Raw genomic sequence first — 17,722 nt, forward strand, 5'->3', positions numbered from 1 at the left:
CTCATCTGTTTGGAGGGAAGTTTACTGGTTAATCATTAACATCCCTGGTTCAGGGCCTTGGAGCTTGGCCCCTCCAGTTGGGCACACTGGTCTGTCTCTGTCCTCGGATCAGTATGCAGAGAGGGAACATGCGGTGATGCACCAGACAGACCTGGGGTTCTCATTCCCCTGCATGGGAGCAGGAAGTAAGGGTGTGGGGTTCTGTAGCAGATGCATACCCCTTCTGCCTGTGGTCTCAGCTGCAGGGCCCACTGCTGCTGCCCAGGGGCTCCAATGCCAGCCTCGGGGTCCTGCCTGGCCACCGGTGTCAGCTTTAGATACTGATGAGGGGCAGAGGCTGTGGGGAAAGTGGAGGTGCAGCTCAGTGCCCTGACTTCAGGAACTGTTCACCTTCAAGCCAGGGTGCCAGGCTGTGGGATGTGCCCAGAGCGTTGGGAGTGGCTGAATCCACCCCGTTCATTCAGGACACCTGGCTGGGGAACGGCAGGGCGTGGGGCAGCGGACAGTGAGTAGCAAACCATCGCCACTGGGGATGTGGGAGTGTGCTGGGGCTGTAATCCCTGGGCTTCCGTTTCCTACTCTAGGAAAAGTTTCTTGCCTGTCCCCAGGGAAGCATTCCCCACAGGCCGTCGCTAGCGCACGAACTCAGCTGCTGTTTATTGATCGCCTTTGCTGCCTGAAGTCTATGGTGAGGGGGTGCTGAGCCTGCTTGGTTTATGAACTACTGCCGGCTTCTTTTCCAGATGATATTATAAAATATAAATGGTCACAGGGAGGCTATTTCAGCTCCTTGGGATGATGGGAGTGTAATATATCCAGGCCTCTCTGAACTGGCCTGTCCTGGGCAGCCTCTCACAGCCTGGGCTAAAGGCTGCAAGCCAGATCCTGAATGGGGTAAATGAGCTGAGCTCCAATGAAATCAGTTGAACTGCACCAGTTTACTCAAGTTTAGGATCTGGCCTAGCTGTAAACAAGTTTGGTGGGCTGTACACCTGCTTACACCAGGGCCGAAATGAGTCCCTTGTCGGCTCGGGGGCTGAATACTCTAGCACAGGGGTGGCCAACCAGTTAGAGATGAGGAGCCAAAACAGCAGTAGATAAGAGTGCAAGGAGCCACCTATTAGGTATCTATATGTAATTGTGGCTCAATGTCCCCCCCCACCCTCAGCTCCAATTCCGTGCCAGTGACTCTCTGGAGCCACCACCGTTACCGCCACGCACTTCTTCCGCCAAGCAGTGGGGCGGGCGGCACTCCCAGCATGCGGCTTTGAGGAGGTGCTGCATTTAAAGGCTCGAGGAGCCCTGAGTGGGCCACCCCTTCGCTAGCCTCTCTCTTTGGAGGACTGGGATTCCAGACGTGGCGAGATCACCATGGAGGGACTGTTCTCAAGCTGCTCCAGGGTGGGTATTTGGTCACATAACACAAAGTGGCGTGGGTGACTGTCCCTGGCCAAGGGAGCCCAGCTCCAGAGCAAGCCGGGCACTTGCAGGTTAGCACTGGGGGGAATTGGCGGAGTGGTGGTGTGGCCCAGCGTGGAGCAGCAGGGGCGCGGGAGAGGGAGGCGGGCAGCTTCTGCCAGCCAGCACTGAGGTGGGTTGAAAGAGGTCGGTTGTGACTAGCAGGGGGCTGCAAAGCTGTGTGCTGGGAGCTTGCCCTGCTGAGCGGAGTCTGTGTCCTGGGTTCTTCTAGAGCAGCCCCTGTGCACCCTTGTTCTGGAGCCTCGTGGGACTGGTCTTTCAAAGCTGTTGTGCTGTGCTCAGGAAGCCAGCAGCCTAGTGCCTGGTGGTGCCCTTCTCCCAAGGAGTTTTGCAGTGAGCTGCTTATTGCTGGTGTGTCGGGGGCTGTGTGGTGCAGGAGGAACCTGTAAATAGTCCCTCCACTCACCTAAGCTGCAGTCTGTGGAGTGTGGCCATCTGAGCCCCTGGCATTCCCGCTGCAAGGGGGAGCCAGCCAAAGACAGCTACCCCTGCTGAGTGTCCATTCTGGTTGGCCCTTGGGGGCATGGGGCAGTGCAGCAGGAGCAATGCCAGGGGGAGGGTCTCCCATGGATTTAGTGCCTGGAAGGAATAACACAGAAGTTTTCTTTCTTTATTTATTCCACTGCGGTTTTTAAAGTGGCTTTTTGCAGGTTTCCGTCACCACAGGGTAGTGGGGCTGTCCTCGGGGAGCGTGTGCCTCAACCGCAGCCACCGGGAGCGCACAGACATCCGTGCGGAATAGTCCAAGGCAGCCCCTCCTTTGTCCTCTCCGGAGCTTGGAGCTCGCAGGGAGACAGCTAACAGCTGCCTGACAAAGTAAAGGGTTTGCTGTCAAGAGTACTGGGCTCACAAATCTGATTTTGGCTTCAAACTAATTCAATTCTGGTGGAAAATGATGAAATCGTTACACTGCTGCCCGCTGGGTCATACGACTGCTGACTCCAGGAACGGAGCCGCCTCCCTCCCTCCCTCGCCTGCTCTGTTTCTCACCCCCGTCCCCTCTCTTTTCAATGCCCTTGGACTGAACAGCTGTCTTGAGGACCCAGCTGTGGCTCAGAGCAGCTCTTCTGGTCCCTTTGGGCTTGTAAGCCAGGCGCTGAAGGGAGAGTGAAGGGAAGGAAGTCAGTGGCACCTTGTCTCTGCGCTGGTGGGTGGGTGTGCATTTGGGGCTGCTCAGCCAAAGGGGTTGAGGATGTAGTCGTCAGGCCTCCTGCTGGATGAGCGCTGGGGGATGGGTTAGATCTAGGAAATGTGCTGTGCAGAGGGATGTTCTCAGCATCAAGGACATCCGCTGGGGGTGCTGTGTGCAGAGCTAGACCTTTAGCATTATTCTGACTGTTCCCCTGGAGCTCCCTGATCTCTGTAGGGCTCTGGGGTGCTTAGTGGCCCTGCCGGGAGCCTGAGCAACGATTACCCTGCAGATGAGCGTTCAGACTGCAGCTGCCCTTGGTCTGCTTGCCAGTAGCTGCAGCAGAACACCGGGAGAATGGGATGTGGATACTGAGCTGCTCTTTCTCCACTGCTAGAGGGCCCTGTCCTGCACCAGTGCTGGGGTGATGCAGGGCAGCATGCGTGCTTCTGGCTGCAGATTATAATTCCCTCCTAGCCCATGCTGGAAGCATTAAGGAGAGAGGCATTAGTGGCTCCTTTGTGTGTCTATGTCTCTCTCCCTTTTCACTCCTTGCCCTGCCTTGGCATAGGGCTAACAAAGCCGGAGAGAAGGAGCAAAGAATAAGCCAGCTGCACAGCCGCTGTTTGCTCACAAAGGTAACAGCCCCACAAGAAAACTGGTCTCGCTGGAAATGGAGCTGCAGAATCAGCTGTGGTCAGTTGTCCTCCCCAGTGCTGCTCTTGCTCCTTAACAGGCATCATTGCCAGGATCCAGTTTGGCTTTGCTGGCTGGCCCAGGGCAAATTGCTGGCCTTTGAGGAATTGAGGTATGACTGAAATGCCTGGCCCACGTGTGGCCTTTGAACCCCAGCTGGAAACAGGATTCATTCCCCCAACTTGTAGGCTAGAGAACACAACAAGCATTGGATGAAGGCCATGCCCCTGCCTGGAGCTGTGATGACAGCTCGTCTCACCAGCTGAGCAGAGATGGGCCCAGTAAGGGCTTTAATGGGAGAACTCTAGTGAGAAATCAGGGTGCACTGGGAGGGGGAGCTAGTAATCCACTGAGCAGTGCTTGTCTTTGTGAGCCAGCAATGAGCCATTCTCCCAGCCTTGCGTGGAAGAAAGCTGTGTTGCTGGTGGCACGCCAGGATGCTGGACCAAGGCGTTGATTTGGGAGCTCTTTAATGGCAGTTTATCCAGAGATGTAAGTGTTGCTTGTCCTGCCCAAACTGCGTTCCTAAATCCCATGGTAGGTCCCATGTGGTATTCTTAACTTCCTGTCCTAAATGGAGAGGCTGCTGTGTGCTTGTAGTGTGCTACCCCTGCAAGTGGCTGCATTTCTACAGGAGCTGAGCGAGCCCAATACATCCCATTCATAAATCAGTTTGCAGGGTGTGTTGGGAGCTTCCAGGATGAAACACCTGTCATTATTATAGTCAGTAGTGGGGGCTGAGGGGGAGCATCACCCTCTCCCCCTTTATGGGAAGTGTGGAAGGAATATAGGTCATCAGGTACAGGAAACCTTGATGGTTTCTGAGTACCCTCTGCTTTCCTGTGCCTCTGACAGATCAGGTGTTCCTTGTCACGTGACAGCTGCTGTCTTGGCTAACCCCAGGGAGTGACTCTGGGACTCAGTGTCTCAAGTGACTTGGCGAAGTTTCTGCAGCATGGGTGTCCAACCTTTTGGCTTGCCTGGGCCGCCTTGAGTGAAGAGGAATTCTCTTGGGCTGCGTATAAAACATATAATACAGTTAATGTATATAAATCACATAATAATGTTAAAAGTTCACGATCTTGTGGGGCCACATTACTAGCTGTCCAGGGCCGCATGCGGCCTGCGGGCTGGACACGCCTGTTCTACAGCTTGAGTGGAAGAGCCCGGTTGTGCAGCTGCTGTCTGTGGCGTTCGCATCTTCTGCGTATCAGGCATAGAAGGAGATACCACCTATCTAGACAGTCCCTCTGCTCTGTCCCGGACAGCTCTGGCAGCCCACCAGCCTTTCATTAGCATTGCCAGTTGGGGTTTTGATGCTGGTTATTCCCAGGAAAGTTCGGGGTTCTGGTGATATCTGATGCTGGTGAAGTCCCAGTGAGGTGACTTGTCTGAACTGGGAATAGCTGAGGCTTGGGTTAGAGGCCATCTCCAACCCCTTTCCAGCCCTGGTGAGGAGGAGAGTGACTGGTTTCTGTGCCTTTTAGTGGTGAGGGAACTAGCTGATTGTCCCCCAAGCTAGAGGCTTCCATGAGCAGCTGTAGCACAAGGTGCTACTGGGAACCGTGTAGGAAGTGGTGCTCGTAGCGTTTGTTACAGTGCATGGTCGCTGGGTGTGAGCCATGGCAGGAAATCAGTCTGGGAGTACGTGCGTGTGCTCACTGTGGGGTGGGGGCAGGTAAGGGCGCAGCTAGGGGAGGGAGTCCCCAGCCCATCTGCCCCAGGCCAACCCCTTCAACCTTTCCTGCCCCCCTCCCCGAGCCTGGCCAGCCTGGCCCCTGCTCTCTCTGGTAGCAGGAGTGTAGGCAATTTTGGGAAGGCAGTGCTGCCCATGGGCAGGGGAAACCTGGCCGCTCTGGCATTGGTATTATGATGTGAGCTTGGTAGGGTTTCATCCATCCTAAAGCATGGACCTGGCAGCTGCTGAATACCATTGTTAGCACTAGCTGTGCTGCCCATGAAGACTGTCACTCTGCTAGGGTGCTAGGTGAGATATTTGAGCCTAGAGAAATGCCTGTCCCTGCCCCACCTCATGGTTTGCTTTTGCAGGCCAAGCAAAAGAGGAGGCACAACAGAGGAAGAAGCTGCCAGATCTCACACCAAGCCCTTAGCACCTAGCAATACCCAAACCACATCCTTCAGAGTGTGCAGAACCAGCAGGTGCAAATCCCCTCACCCATCACTGAAGTGCTGCCTTCTCTGGAGCCGGCCATTGCAGCCGATTAGTGTCACCAGCAGATGCTATAGGGCTGCTTTGTAAGGAGGCTAACTGTAAATGTCCAGGGTGCAGGCCTCCCAGCACACTGGGGTTAATGTCTGATGGGTGTGAAAAGTACTGCTTGCTCCTGGTCAGGATTTCTGGCTGGAAGTCTCACCTGGGAGGTAGACAAGCCAGGCTCCATTGCTGTGGCAGACAGGGGGGATTTCTCTGCATTGGAAAGCCCTGTCAATCAAGATTAATCTCCTGACAGTGGATGGGGTGGGGGAAGGGCAGTCCCATGCTCAACCTCACCCTCTTCTTTTGAGGCTCTCCAGCAGCTTTGTAAGGATTCTATTCATCTCGTGCGCCGGAGCCTCAGCCGAGCAGGGCTCATACGTGCATCTGTGTCGCATGTCAGGGTTCAGAAGACAAGGGTGAAAGAAACTGTAGGGGGATGTGGCTTTTGGATGAGCTGTCCCCTTTCTCTCCCCAGCTGAGTTCCCAGGGCACACGGCCACGGCCTCCCCCGTGCAGCAGCATCCTTGTGTTATGGTTCCAGCTGCTGCCACCGCAGCATGAACTTTAGATTAGTTAATCCCCAAGTGCTCTGGGCCATAGCGGAGCCCACGCTGGAGCCAGGAGGAGAGGCCGCCAGACTTGGCAGAGCGCTCTGAAGATGTTAGCGGTTCCTCCCCAACGCTGAAGAGCTGAACCAACTTGGCTGGGAAATGAATTCCATCCAGTCTGTTTGTTTTTTTTCCCCCCAGCGGGGACCAGGAATTCATCCGAGGGAGGCAGCCCTGCGGGGGGATTAGGCAAATTGTAGGGGGCTCAGCCTAGGCATCTGGGACCCTGCCTTGCAGCCCACCTCCCGTGACCTCTGTAAGGCCTGGGCAGGGGCAGCTCCTGCCACGGGGGGATGGGGTGGTTCAGTTCAGACTGTGGGCTGAGTTTTAAGGCAATCCAATAAGGGCAGCCATTCACTAAGGGCCAGCTGACTCTTGCTAAATGGGGTCTAGCGAGAGCTGAGGGCCTGTTAACCCCTTCAGTGCTGGATGAGAAAGCACATGCTCCCCTGGACTCACGTGTCTGTCATATTGCTTCACCACTCTGTAGGGCAATCTGTTGTGGGGCCAGAGATCTGTTCGGGTGTGTTGATCCCGCTATTGTCCATGCAGCGGTGGAATTTGATCACTTCCCTGACCAAGGTGTCTTCGCAGCACCTCTCCAGCACATCGCTTCACAGGTGGGGGAAAGCCCTGGTTCAGCAGAGCGTTTAACCCCCTGCTTGAGTGTGCTCCTGAATCAGGGCCTCCGGGGCTCTCTGGGTTCACACAGGAAGCTTGCAGCAGACCTAGGAATTAAACTTTGATTTCCTGCATTTCAGTGCTTCAGTCACCAGAACATCCTGCCCCTGCCTGCCGACAAGGGGTTAGTATTTCTGCTGGACTGAAGGTCCCTTTCTCTGTACAGAGCGGGTGGGGTATGGCTAGCCACTGAAGAGGCTGCGGGTGTCTCTGCTGAAGTGTCTCATGCCTGAGGTGGAGGGAGCCTGTCTGGGGGAGGCGTTCGGATCCCATGGCTGGTGTAAGTCCTGGCCTCTCTCAGGAGCCTGCTGGTGTTGCTGACTTTGACCAGGAGGTGGTTATGTGCTGCTGGTGATGGGCTGAGAGAAATCCTCTTTCACAAAGGTCTCGGAGCAGAAAGCAGGTGCTCGCAACTTCCATTCTCTCCTAAACCCCAGGGCTCAGCTCAAACAGGCAACTTAAGATGTGAACGAGCTGGAATCCCAGTCCTGCTGTCTTGAGCTGGCTAGTCCCTCCTGCCCCATAACAAATTACCTTCAGCTTCTCTCTGAGTCTTCTGTGGGGATCAGGTTGCCTGGGGATATCTTCCTGGGATGGGGATTTCAGAAGGATCCTGTCCAGTTGCAGCCCCAGCTCTTCTTTGGTCTATGTGTATTGCTGTGTTGTCTGGTCTGTCCAGATGCATGCATCCAGTTAGGCCCAGGGATAATAAGGTGCAGGGATACATAGTTCTGGGTACCAGCAAACTTCTCATTTCTGACACTACCCTGAGCTGAATCCTGGAAGCCAGAAGCAATGGGCTGATGCCCACAGCCTGTACCAATGTCTCACCTCACACTAGTCCTCCAATATCAGCGTTTAGCTTTGGTTTTGCTATCAAATGACCCTGGGGGCTTAAAGGTCCCCCAGCAGACATCAGAAAGCCAGACACTTGATGGCAGCTGAGGGAGAATATTTATTATGTGTTGACTAGCCAATTACTGGCCAGTTAATAACTCTAAATGGCATGAATCTTGCCTCTGCCGTCAGCTCCCTCATTGCTCTGGTAAGTGGGCCGGGAGGGAAGCGATGAATTGGAGTGTCCTGGAGATGGCTACTTCCTGTCCTGGTTCAGCATCTGCTTTGTGTGTGTCTGAGGCGTGGTTGTGTTATCCAGTTCTGTCCTTACTGCAAGGTCGTTTCCTGGTGGGGGGCTCACTGTGCTACTGGAATTTGCCAGGCCCTTTTTATACTGTCTGGACCTTTTGGGGCAGATAGAGGGTGAGGTGGTATTGGTGGTAGGTACAGGATTTCCATGCTGCTGGAGATGGGATCCTGTGAATGTCTCCTGGCCACCTCCCCTCATCTTCTGTCCCTGTCTACATGTCTCTTCTGTGCACTGCAGTGCCCTCCTGTGGGATGAATATTCAGTCTTTTGTGTTCAGCCCTTTCCTGACCTCTCTGCTAGAGCTGTCAGCTAAGGGCCCAACTCTGGTGGTGGTTTCTATGGTGTGTCCACTGGTCCTGCTAAGAGGTGAACTGAGATTCTGTCAAACCTGTTTGTATTGCGGCCACTAAATGGCCTGACACTACTAATTAACCTATATATCCCTCCTACCTCACAAATGCCTCCAGCACTGATCCCTGAGAAGTGAGGCCTCACAATTCGGGTGTGGGTTAAAGTCTACCAATGAATCGGTCGGGTCTTCACACCAGCCAATGAGGACAGAGCCTGTTGGAAGCTCATTGCATCACTCTTTGTTGGCCAGGCTGGCATGAGGTCTCATGTTAACCCAAGTTCTGGCTGTATGCGTTAGTAGCTATAAGAGGTCAGGCTGTGTGTGGGGTGGGGGGGATGAGTAGGATGTCAGTGTTCCCTCTAATCTTTTCCATCCATAGATGGGTTTTTTTTTCCATGCATGTGTGGAATAATTTTATGGCACTGAGGCATGTGTCACTGTGCACCAGCAATAGAAACAAAGCACCTGGCTGTGAGTACTCTGCCAATCACCTGGGTGAATGTCTCCTGGACACTGGCAAAAGTGCACAGCTTACAGGGAACAATGGTGTGTGTGTGTGTGTGGGGCAGAGAGATGGGGAGAAATAATTGATCCTCATGCTTGAGTCTGTAGCAGGTTAGCACAGTGGTCAGGAAAGAAACTTACTTGTTCCATGCAGCATGATGCAGCTGGCCTGCTATGTTATTCACATTCCCCTTGACTTGATCTGAAGCACTCGGCATTGGCAGAGGCCAGGCTTGCTGGGCCATTATCTGGCTTTGTTATTGCAGTTGGCACTGTATCTTTCCAGTTGCTTTCTCCACCTGATCTGACCTATCCTGGCTTGACCTTGCCATGGTGTCATCCTGCATGTCCTAACGAGGCAGCTTGCTGTTAGTGAGCTAATTGTCAGTGTAATTATTTATTGAGGTGGTGATGGTGTTGCCGTGGCAGGCGGGTGCATGCTGCTTGCAGCCTGGAGTGCAGCGGCGCAGCTGTATTTGTCATTTCCCGGAGTTTGTTGAGACAAAGCAGAGAGGAGTAAACACCATAAACATTTCTCCTCTTGCATATTCAGCAGCGCATGAGGTTGGGGATGCTGCAAGTTGGAGTGCAGAGAGCAGCATGACATGGAGATTGCATTGGCTGGAGGTGCCTCTGGGGCTTAAATATCTTCATTGGTTCTGCCCCAGTACCCCCGTGGCTCAGGCTTTCCAGTCATCCCTTCGATGCTGCAGAGGGAAGAAAAGGGGCTCAGGATGCTCTATGCCGGGGAACAGATGTTGCGGGGGCAGGGAGGGAGGGGCAGGATGTTGCACTGGGGAAGAAGATGCCCACCTGTGATTCAGGTCTGCAGGAGGGGACCTTGCCTTGTCAGAGCCTGAGCCAGGATGGGCTTCTGAGTCCTGGCAGCTGCAGCTGTGAGGGGCTGAATGCTCCTGGGGACGAATATGTGCTTCTCTTAGGAGCAGTGACGGGATAGCTCCTCCTTCCTCTTGGAACAGACTGTTTTGGCCATCTGTGCTTTTGTGGTCCAATGGACTGGGCGTGTGGCTGCAAGGGCGATGTCTAGGGATGCGTCTGGAGGGGGAGAAGGGGGCTGGGCATCAGGAGGACTGTTCCCTATAAGCTGGGCATTTGGGTGGCTGCCCAGGAGAGATTCAAGTGCAGCCCAGCTGATTATCAGAGCGCCCACAGCAGGCAGTATGTGTTTCTACTGGTGCTGCACGTCTGCTCGTGCCTTGGTGCATGCAACAAAATGCTTCCCACCCTTGGATGGAAAAAATTAGACGGAACACTGATTAGGAGCCCTGTATTGCCACTAATGCACAGAATTGTATAAAAGTAAAGATGTCTCCCATGTGTGAGACCTTCCTCATGTCCTCGTTTGCTAAGTCCTTTACAGCAAACCCTAATCGCAGAATGGCCAAGAAAACTCAGATGCTGAGCTGGGGCCGAGTCTGAGACCCAGCAGCCGATTGTGCTGTGTCCCCCGCCTTATGAAATTTCATGCCTCCCTACTTGGCACATCCCTGTGCTAGAGGAATCTTTTGTCTGGTCGATGGGGAGATAAAAATCGGGGATGGAAAAGAGTCAGCTTGTGACTGTGTTCTCAGCCCAGCGTCAGCTTGTGACTGCGTTGTCAGCCCAGCGTCTCAGCTAGAGGAAGTGAAAGCAGCTGAGCACACGAACAGAGCTGTAGCTGTGAATGGCTTTGCAGGACAAGGTCTCGTCCACTGGACTATTCCCACATTTCTGACTCAGCACCATTGTGAACTGCAGCAGTGGTGTGAGCCTCCTGGGTCAGCTGTGAAAGGGTCAGGTGGGAAATGCATGTTGCAGGGAGGGGCCTGGGGTCAAGGGCAGCAAGTCAAACAGGAAACGAAAAGCTGAGGTGGGTCTTACCCATGAAGGCTCATAAATAAACGTGGTAGTCTTTAAGGTGCTCTAGGACTTCTTGTTTTTGTGACGCTACAGCCAGAGACTAGGAAATGGAAGTGAATGGCCCTTTTAACAGTGGGTTTACTGCATGGCTGTCTGCGGATGGCTGTTCAGAGTTCCTTGCCAAGGGTGCGAGTGAGCCAGGGTGGGACTGCACGCTGACCTCTGGAGAGTCTCTTGCAAGTGTGCCCCATGCTGTGCAGGTGCCACACTCCAGCCCGGGGTGACAGTCTTGGGGGAGCTGGTTTTTGATCGGCGCTTTCTGTTCCGCTCCCCCGCCCCAGTCTGCAAAGCTGAGGAGCTTGGCACTCTGGCCATATGTTACACATGCACTGCATGGAATTCAAACCCCTCCAAGGACTGGAGCAGGTTCTGAGCCTGTCTCTTGTCAAAATCTCTCCTCTAAACTGAGCTGCAGATGGCGCGTCTCCAAACAGTCTCTCTCCACCCCCCCCACCCCAAATGCTCCACTCGTCTCGGTGAGTATCGTTCAGAAGCTGCCTCTGCTGGCAGTGGTGCGTTCGTATGCTCCACGCTGGAGCAGGCTGCTGCCTGTTCCGGGCGTGGCACGAGTGCTTTACACCTGGAGACTCCCTGGGTGGGAAACTGAGTTGGGGCTTTTGCTGGGATTACGGCATGATGGCCGGAGGCAGTGCTTGGCTCACCCAGGTGTAGGGTGTTGGAAGGATTAGTGGAGTGGGGGTGCTGTGAGCTCTTTATATAACGGAAACCACTTCAAGCCTGGGTGTGCAGCTACTCCCCGGCATGCCCTTTTCCAGCACCTGTGCACAGCTGGGACCTTCTGGGTAACTGAGCTCACCGGTGCCTGGCTGAATGAAGGGCTTCAGTGACTTCTCTTCAGTCCGCATTCCCCCTCCCTCTTTCTCCACATCTCCCAGAGCCTGGAACCCCTGGTCAGAGGCTGTTGGACCAGGGGTTGTCATGGCAACACCTCTCCTCCCACTGAGGTGTAGATAGAAGCAGATTTCATGGTTCAGGGAATTTCCCAGTTCCTGACCCGTGTTCCCTGCGGTCTCCCCGCAACCCCTCCCTTTCATCCCTGTCATCCCCTCTTAGCACCACATGGCTGGGCCTGCCTCAGAGGCTGGAGGGGACGCAGCACAGACATTGCATGTTAAGTACAGAAACCTCCTGCGTCCTTCCCCTCTCCTCTCAGTGCTGTGGAAAAGAGACTGACACAGAGCCAGGCGGTCTTGTCTCAGGGGTCTGGGATCAGGGAAAGGGGCATCCTAGGGAGAAGGATTAAATGATTCCCTAGCATGGGCAGATGTGGCAGAGATGGTGCAGGCAGAGTCCCACTGTCAGGGCTGTGCCTCTTTCCTTTCCCTGGCTCACCTGCCGCCTTTTCTCAGCATATTGCCTTTTTCTTTTGTTTATTCGTAACAGGGTGAGTCTGCTGGAAGGTGCTAGATTGACAGCAATGGCGTGAGTACAGCCAAGGAGAGGCAAGGCATGCTTCTCCCTTACCCTCCCCTTGCTGCTGTTTCAGACCTGTCCAGTACAGCCCCTCTAGAGAAGAGAAGGGAATCAGTCACTGTGGGGCCAGGCCAGCTCTGAGGAGAAAGCTGAGCCAATAGGAATTGGATTGAGAGCACATTTCTGGACCTGCTGGCCAGCTGTCTGATCCAGGGCTGACTGGAGCTGGTGACCTGAAGATAAAAGGCCCTGTATTCTGTTTCCTGGTCTGAGGCAGCACGGAGCAGTGCAGCTCCAGGGTGCAGGGCTGTGGGACTAAGGGTCTCCAGACTAAGTGCAGATAATTTCTCACATCTCCCATTGGCTGTGCAGCAGGGTGACAGGTCTCAGTTTGGTGCTCTCTGTGTCTGACACAACCAGGCTCCTTCCTCTTCGCTCTGCATTAGTTCCTCCCTCCATGGGCACCGAGTAACTTCTCTGTCCCTTCCTCCCCTGCCTTTGGAGGGCGTCAGGGGCCTGCCATCCCACTGCATAGGATCTGCCTGGCTCTGCTGCTCTCCCGTCTCCCTGGGCAGCAGCTACAGTGCTTGGGAAAATTGCCCTACATTTGTGTCTGCCAGTGCCGGGCACAGGCTGAGCTGCAGTGGCTCTTGGCTGCTGTTTGAGCTCCCTTTTGAAAAGGCTTCTCCTGAATCTGCAAATGCAGGAGAGTGTTTAACCAACAAGGGCACTAGCTGATGCAGGCAGGGGATCGGTGGTCCAGCAGCGGCTGCCAAACTTGCTGGGCTAAGCAATGGGAGGGAAGGGCAGGCGACGGGGGTCAAGGTTCTGTTCCCTTCCTCCCACCTGAGAGCATTGCCTGGCTGGCCAGCTGCATTGTGGGGAAGTTCAGCTTCTGCTGCTGGAGGCACTAAGGAGACAGTGCTCCAGTGGGCTGTGTTAACCCCTGTGTCCCTGAAGGGAGCGTAGCTGTTCAAGCATGCTGTCTGTTCTCAGCCCTGGAGGTAGAGAGGGGAGTTCAGCCTCGGTTGCCCACTCGCTCCTGGGTGGCTCTGCTAAGACTGCTAGCAAGAGACTAGGCAGTCCCAGCGCTGGTGGGGCTGTAAGTGAGATGGCTGTTCCCATGAAGTGGGATGAGACTCCCCAAGCTCATGTCACTGAACAGATGGCCAGTAGAAATCACTTAGGGTCACTGCAGTCCTGGGCTGGTGACCTGGAAGGGAAATATTTAATGTTCCCTCTTCCCGCCCTCAGTCATATGAGCTAGTTTTTCCTTTGTTACCATGGGCTGACCACCTGGGCTAAGCCGTTTGGGGGATTGTGGGGAATTAGGGAAGGGAAGGGCACTGGAGAACATGGGTGAGCAAAACATTTACATCAAGCCCCACTTTTAGTCCTTGCAATTAGCAGCCTTCCCCCTGCCACCCAACCTGTTGAATATAATCCAAACTGATGGAAATTTCAGTTATGTTCACATGAAAAAAAATCCCTTTTGTCATGTGTAAGAAAATAAGTCTGTAGAATGTAAAAATGTTATGCGTCAGTATATCACTGTGAATATATGTATATAAAACAGTAACAGACTTCCACATTTTTAACGAGATGGATGAGCCCGAGACCCAGCAGCTGATCATGCTATGTCCTCAATTTATGAAATTCTCCCTGCCCCCTGGGGTCTGCTCCCCACTTTGCACACCCCGGCTGTGGAAGATGCAGGGAATTCCTGAGTGGAAGGGGTAGGAGCAGAAATATTAAACTGTGTGTTTCCAGGAGCCTTTGGTATGTAAAGTGACCCACTTAATAAAGGCAATTGCCTGTTTGTCTTGGCAGATCCTTGGCTTGTCAGTGTGGGGATGGCAGTGTCACTGGGGGAGGGGGAGGGTAAGGCATGAGGCAGTTCCTTTTGCTTTTACAGACTGGAACCTTCCCACGCGATATCCGGCTCGGTGGTGCTGGGGTGGTGCATAGCTGGGTTTTCTCCCATCACTTTGTGTTCAGTCAGGGCAAACTGGGAGTAGGATGGGGAAGAGGGAGTGTCTGTTGGCCTTTTGGTGCCCCAGGGCAGAAGCTGAATCTGAAGCTGGAGAGTGTCTGGGGCAGTGGAGGCTGACCTGGTCATCTTAAGACAGCATTAGGTCCCTGGCTAAAGGGGCCTGGCATAGTTGGTGGCCAGGCGTTGGGCCCACATCCTGCAGGGTTGAACAGTTCTATTGGAACTTGTAAGGCCATTGCGCATGCATGGAGGCAGGGCTCCAATTTCTCCAGGCTCACCGCAGAGCTCAGTGATGTTGGATATTACCAGTGTGTCCTGTGTAGCCTCCCTGCCAAGTTGCTCCTTCTGGAGCTGGCCATGTGGAGCAGATACTTTCTTGAGGAGATGGTGAGAGGTTAAGAATGAGGATTACTGGATGGGCCCATGGGCTGGGAATTGCCAGCTATCTGTCCCCATGTCAGCAGTGTGAGAAGACTGTTTGTTTGCTGGGGCTATTACATTGGCCATGAGGCAGCTCTGTGTCCTTCCCTCTGCTGTGGACTGGCCGTGGCAGTGTCTGTGACAGATGCTGGGTTGCTGGCATTCCCTAGGCAAATTCAAAACCTGGTTTAAACCTCACTTTTGTTCAGTTCCTCTCTCACGGTTTCATTTAGCCCCCCACCTGACGTGTGGTCTGTAATGGCAGCAAAGCACGCTCCCAGGGCAAGCTGCTCACAGCCAACACTGTGACATGAGGCTACTCAGGGCGGTTCCACCCATCGGACAAGGTGGGGCACTGTCCCAGGCTTTTGGGGGCCTGTGGTGGCCACCCCAGCTGTCCTATGTACAGGATGGGTGGGAGAGTTACTTGGGACAGGGCACAGGTGGTAGGAGCAGGCGGTAGCAGAGGAAGCAGGAGGTAATGTCCCTCTGCCTGCTTCATGCTGCTGTGCTCTGTGGTGAGTGAAGGTGAACTCCTACTGCTGCCACTACTGGCCACGGCTCATGCCCTGCCCCAGCTGATTCTTGGCCTAGCTGGCCAGGGAAGGACCCAGTGGTCGGGGGCGGGGCAGGGCAGAGCAGGGAAGGGGTAGGGCCTGCAGCACTGGGGGTTGCTCAGGGCCCTGCACCTGGGGCATGGGGGTGGGTTGCTCCTCCCCTCCGATGACTCTGGGGCTATTCCTGACCCCTGCACCTCAGAGCACAGACTCCTACACGCAGGCAGTGAAAATAGCCCTCATTCATTTCTCCAACACAAGTTCTACATTTGTAATCTGGAGTATTCTCATCCGGCATGCTTATGGTTAGCCAGGCAACCACTTACCAGGGGTGTGGCCACGGTTCCCGTGGCCCCAGAAAGTTTGTTTCCAGCCACCAGTCCTGGCTCTCAGTGTCCTGTGCTGTTATCTTGCTGTAATTTACCCCTAAATGTCTTGTCAGAGCCCTGTAAGCAGCAGAAGTGTTGATAACGTGCTAGACAATATTGACCTCCTGTGCTTCAACAAATTCTTGTTCAGCGCCGGTCAGGTCCCAAGGGTACCAGAGTGGAGAGGTTCATCCTGTACCTTTCCAGCATCAAGCACTGTGTTCAGTCTGTGCAGGGATCAATCACTTCTCCCCTGCATGCTGAGGTGCAGCCACCTCTGGGGCATATTGTAGCAGCAGCAGCAGCTTCCCATCTGTGCAGCCACAATGCCCAGTGGCTTAGGACAGGAAGTGAAGAATGTGTCTGTTGGAAGCTGCAGGGGAAATGTATAAAGGCTGAGGGGTGGGGGGGAGAGAGAGAGAGAGAGAGTGTGTGTGTGTGTGGATTACAGATGCATTCTTTCCCCTCGTTACAGCATTTCCTTTCCAGTAATAACCTGAGGGGGAATGGGAAAATGAACAGGTGTGGAGATACAGAGCACAGTTCCCCCCTGCAGGCCTCTGTGGATCCAAAGCAAATGATGTAGTTGTTCCCCAGGACCACGAGAAGCCAGCAAGGAGAGTTCCTAGACAGGGATGTTCATGGAGGCCTGGCCTCTGCTAGCACAGGTCTGCAGTTCCCTTGTTGGCTTGGTGACACTGTGCCCCTCATGAACACCAGGTGTGTTTGGTGAGGGGGTTTAGAACAAGCAGAGCTGTACCCAATGGGCTTGTTGAAACCAGCAGTGAGGGGGTTATATGGAAAGGAGCCTTGCAGCCAGACTGAGCCAGGAGACCCCGCAGGGGAGTGTAACTAGATCTGGGAGCTGCTTTGCTTGGGCTCATCTTACCTCCCAGGCTGTCTTTGTCTAAAAACTCCAGTCCCGGGAAGGCCAGTTGTTGCCTTTCTGCAGTGTTGTAGGTCTGCACACGCTGCCTCTTCCTGCTCTTCAGGATCAGGGTCCTTGCTGGTGGGGGTGTGGAGGGGGTCTCCTGCCTGTCCTTCAGGCTGACTTAATATTCACTCTCCTTGCTTTGGAGCTCACTGCAGAGAGGCAGGGAGCCAGCTGAGCTATGGGGCTCTAAGCGATCCTTACCCACCCTGCCCCCTGGGCCCAGCGCAGTGAGAGGTGGGCAGCAACCTGGTTTGACTGCTGATGGGATCCGCCCTTCTTCCTCCCCTGTCCCTCCCCATGATAATGCTTCTCTCACTAGAAGCTTGGGCTCAGTGCTGGCTTCTTTGTGCTGCTCCAGATGGGACTAAGGCTGGGAGCCCCTCTGCCTCCCTTTCTCCTGGGGCCTTGGCTTAGGGGCAATGGAGAGGCTGTGCCAAGAGTAGAATTTCCGGTTTGGACGCGCTCTCCCCTCTTAGTTGGTATCTGTGTCTCCACTTCGCACCCTGACCTGTCCCCCTGCACATGTTGTTCTACCGCCTTTCCTGGGGGGTTGGAGTTACTGGGTCTCAGCTGCAGCATATGCCACTGGGCTGCTGGGGCTTTCTTGATCACGTTGTATAAGGCATGTGGGGGAGAGGAGAGGAAAGGAAAGGAGCTTTCAGGCAGCAGTCTGTGCTTGGGACAGCTTCTCTGGGGATTTGACCGTATTAAACCTTTGGTGGTGGGAGGGCAATGTCAGGACCCATGTTCCCTCTAATCTTTTCCATCCATGTGTGGAATAAATTTTTATGTGCACCTGTGGCCTGTGAACCACCAGTAGAATCAAACCTAGTTGTGGGCACTCAGCTAATCAGCTGGGCAGCATATGACACTCTCCTGAGCGGCTGCACAAGTGCCCAGCTAACAGGGAACACTGGCCATGACTCGCTGAAGGAAGGAGGTTCTCTTGTGTCTTTCACTCCACATTCACCCCCCCCAACCCAGAATCTTTTTGTCAGCTCATGTGGCACATCAGGGAGATAGCAGCCTCCCTTGCTTTTGAGTACACATCCATGGGGAGAGGCTGAGCAAATCTGGGACTTGGAGTGGGTGCAGACAGACTCATAATTCCTCTGGAAAACCACTGGCTGCCTCCTGCGTGGCCTCAGCATGAGAACAGCCAGCATGCTTGAATCCTTTGGTTGGGAGATCAGAACTGAGGCAAGTTTGGATACTGCTTAAGGGCGATGACCATACCCTGCAGGGGCCAGATCAGCAAGCCACCTGGGATGGCCCGTGGGTC

The 17,722-nt window shown here is 54.3% G+C and overlaps 1 protein-coding gene across 7 annotated transcripts in view; it reads left to right on the top strand.

Moving 5' to 3' along the window:
- The window catches only part of PLXNA1 (plexin A1), a 280,654-nt gene that overhangs the window by 37,465 nt on the left and 225,467 nt on the right, over positions 1-17,722 (top strand). The window lies entirely within an intron of this gene.

Source organism: Carettochelys insculpta, chromosome 11 (genome assembly GCF_033958435.1).
Source record: "Carettochelys insculpta isolate YL-2023 chromosome 11, ASM3395843v1, whole genome shotgun sequence".
NCBI classification, from domain to species: Eukaryota; Metazoa; Chordata; order Testudines; family Carettochelyidae; genus Carettochelys; species Carettochelys insculpta.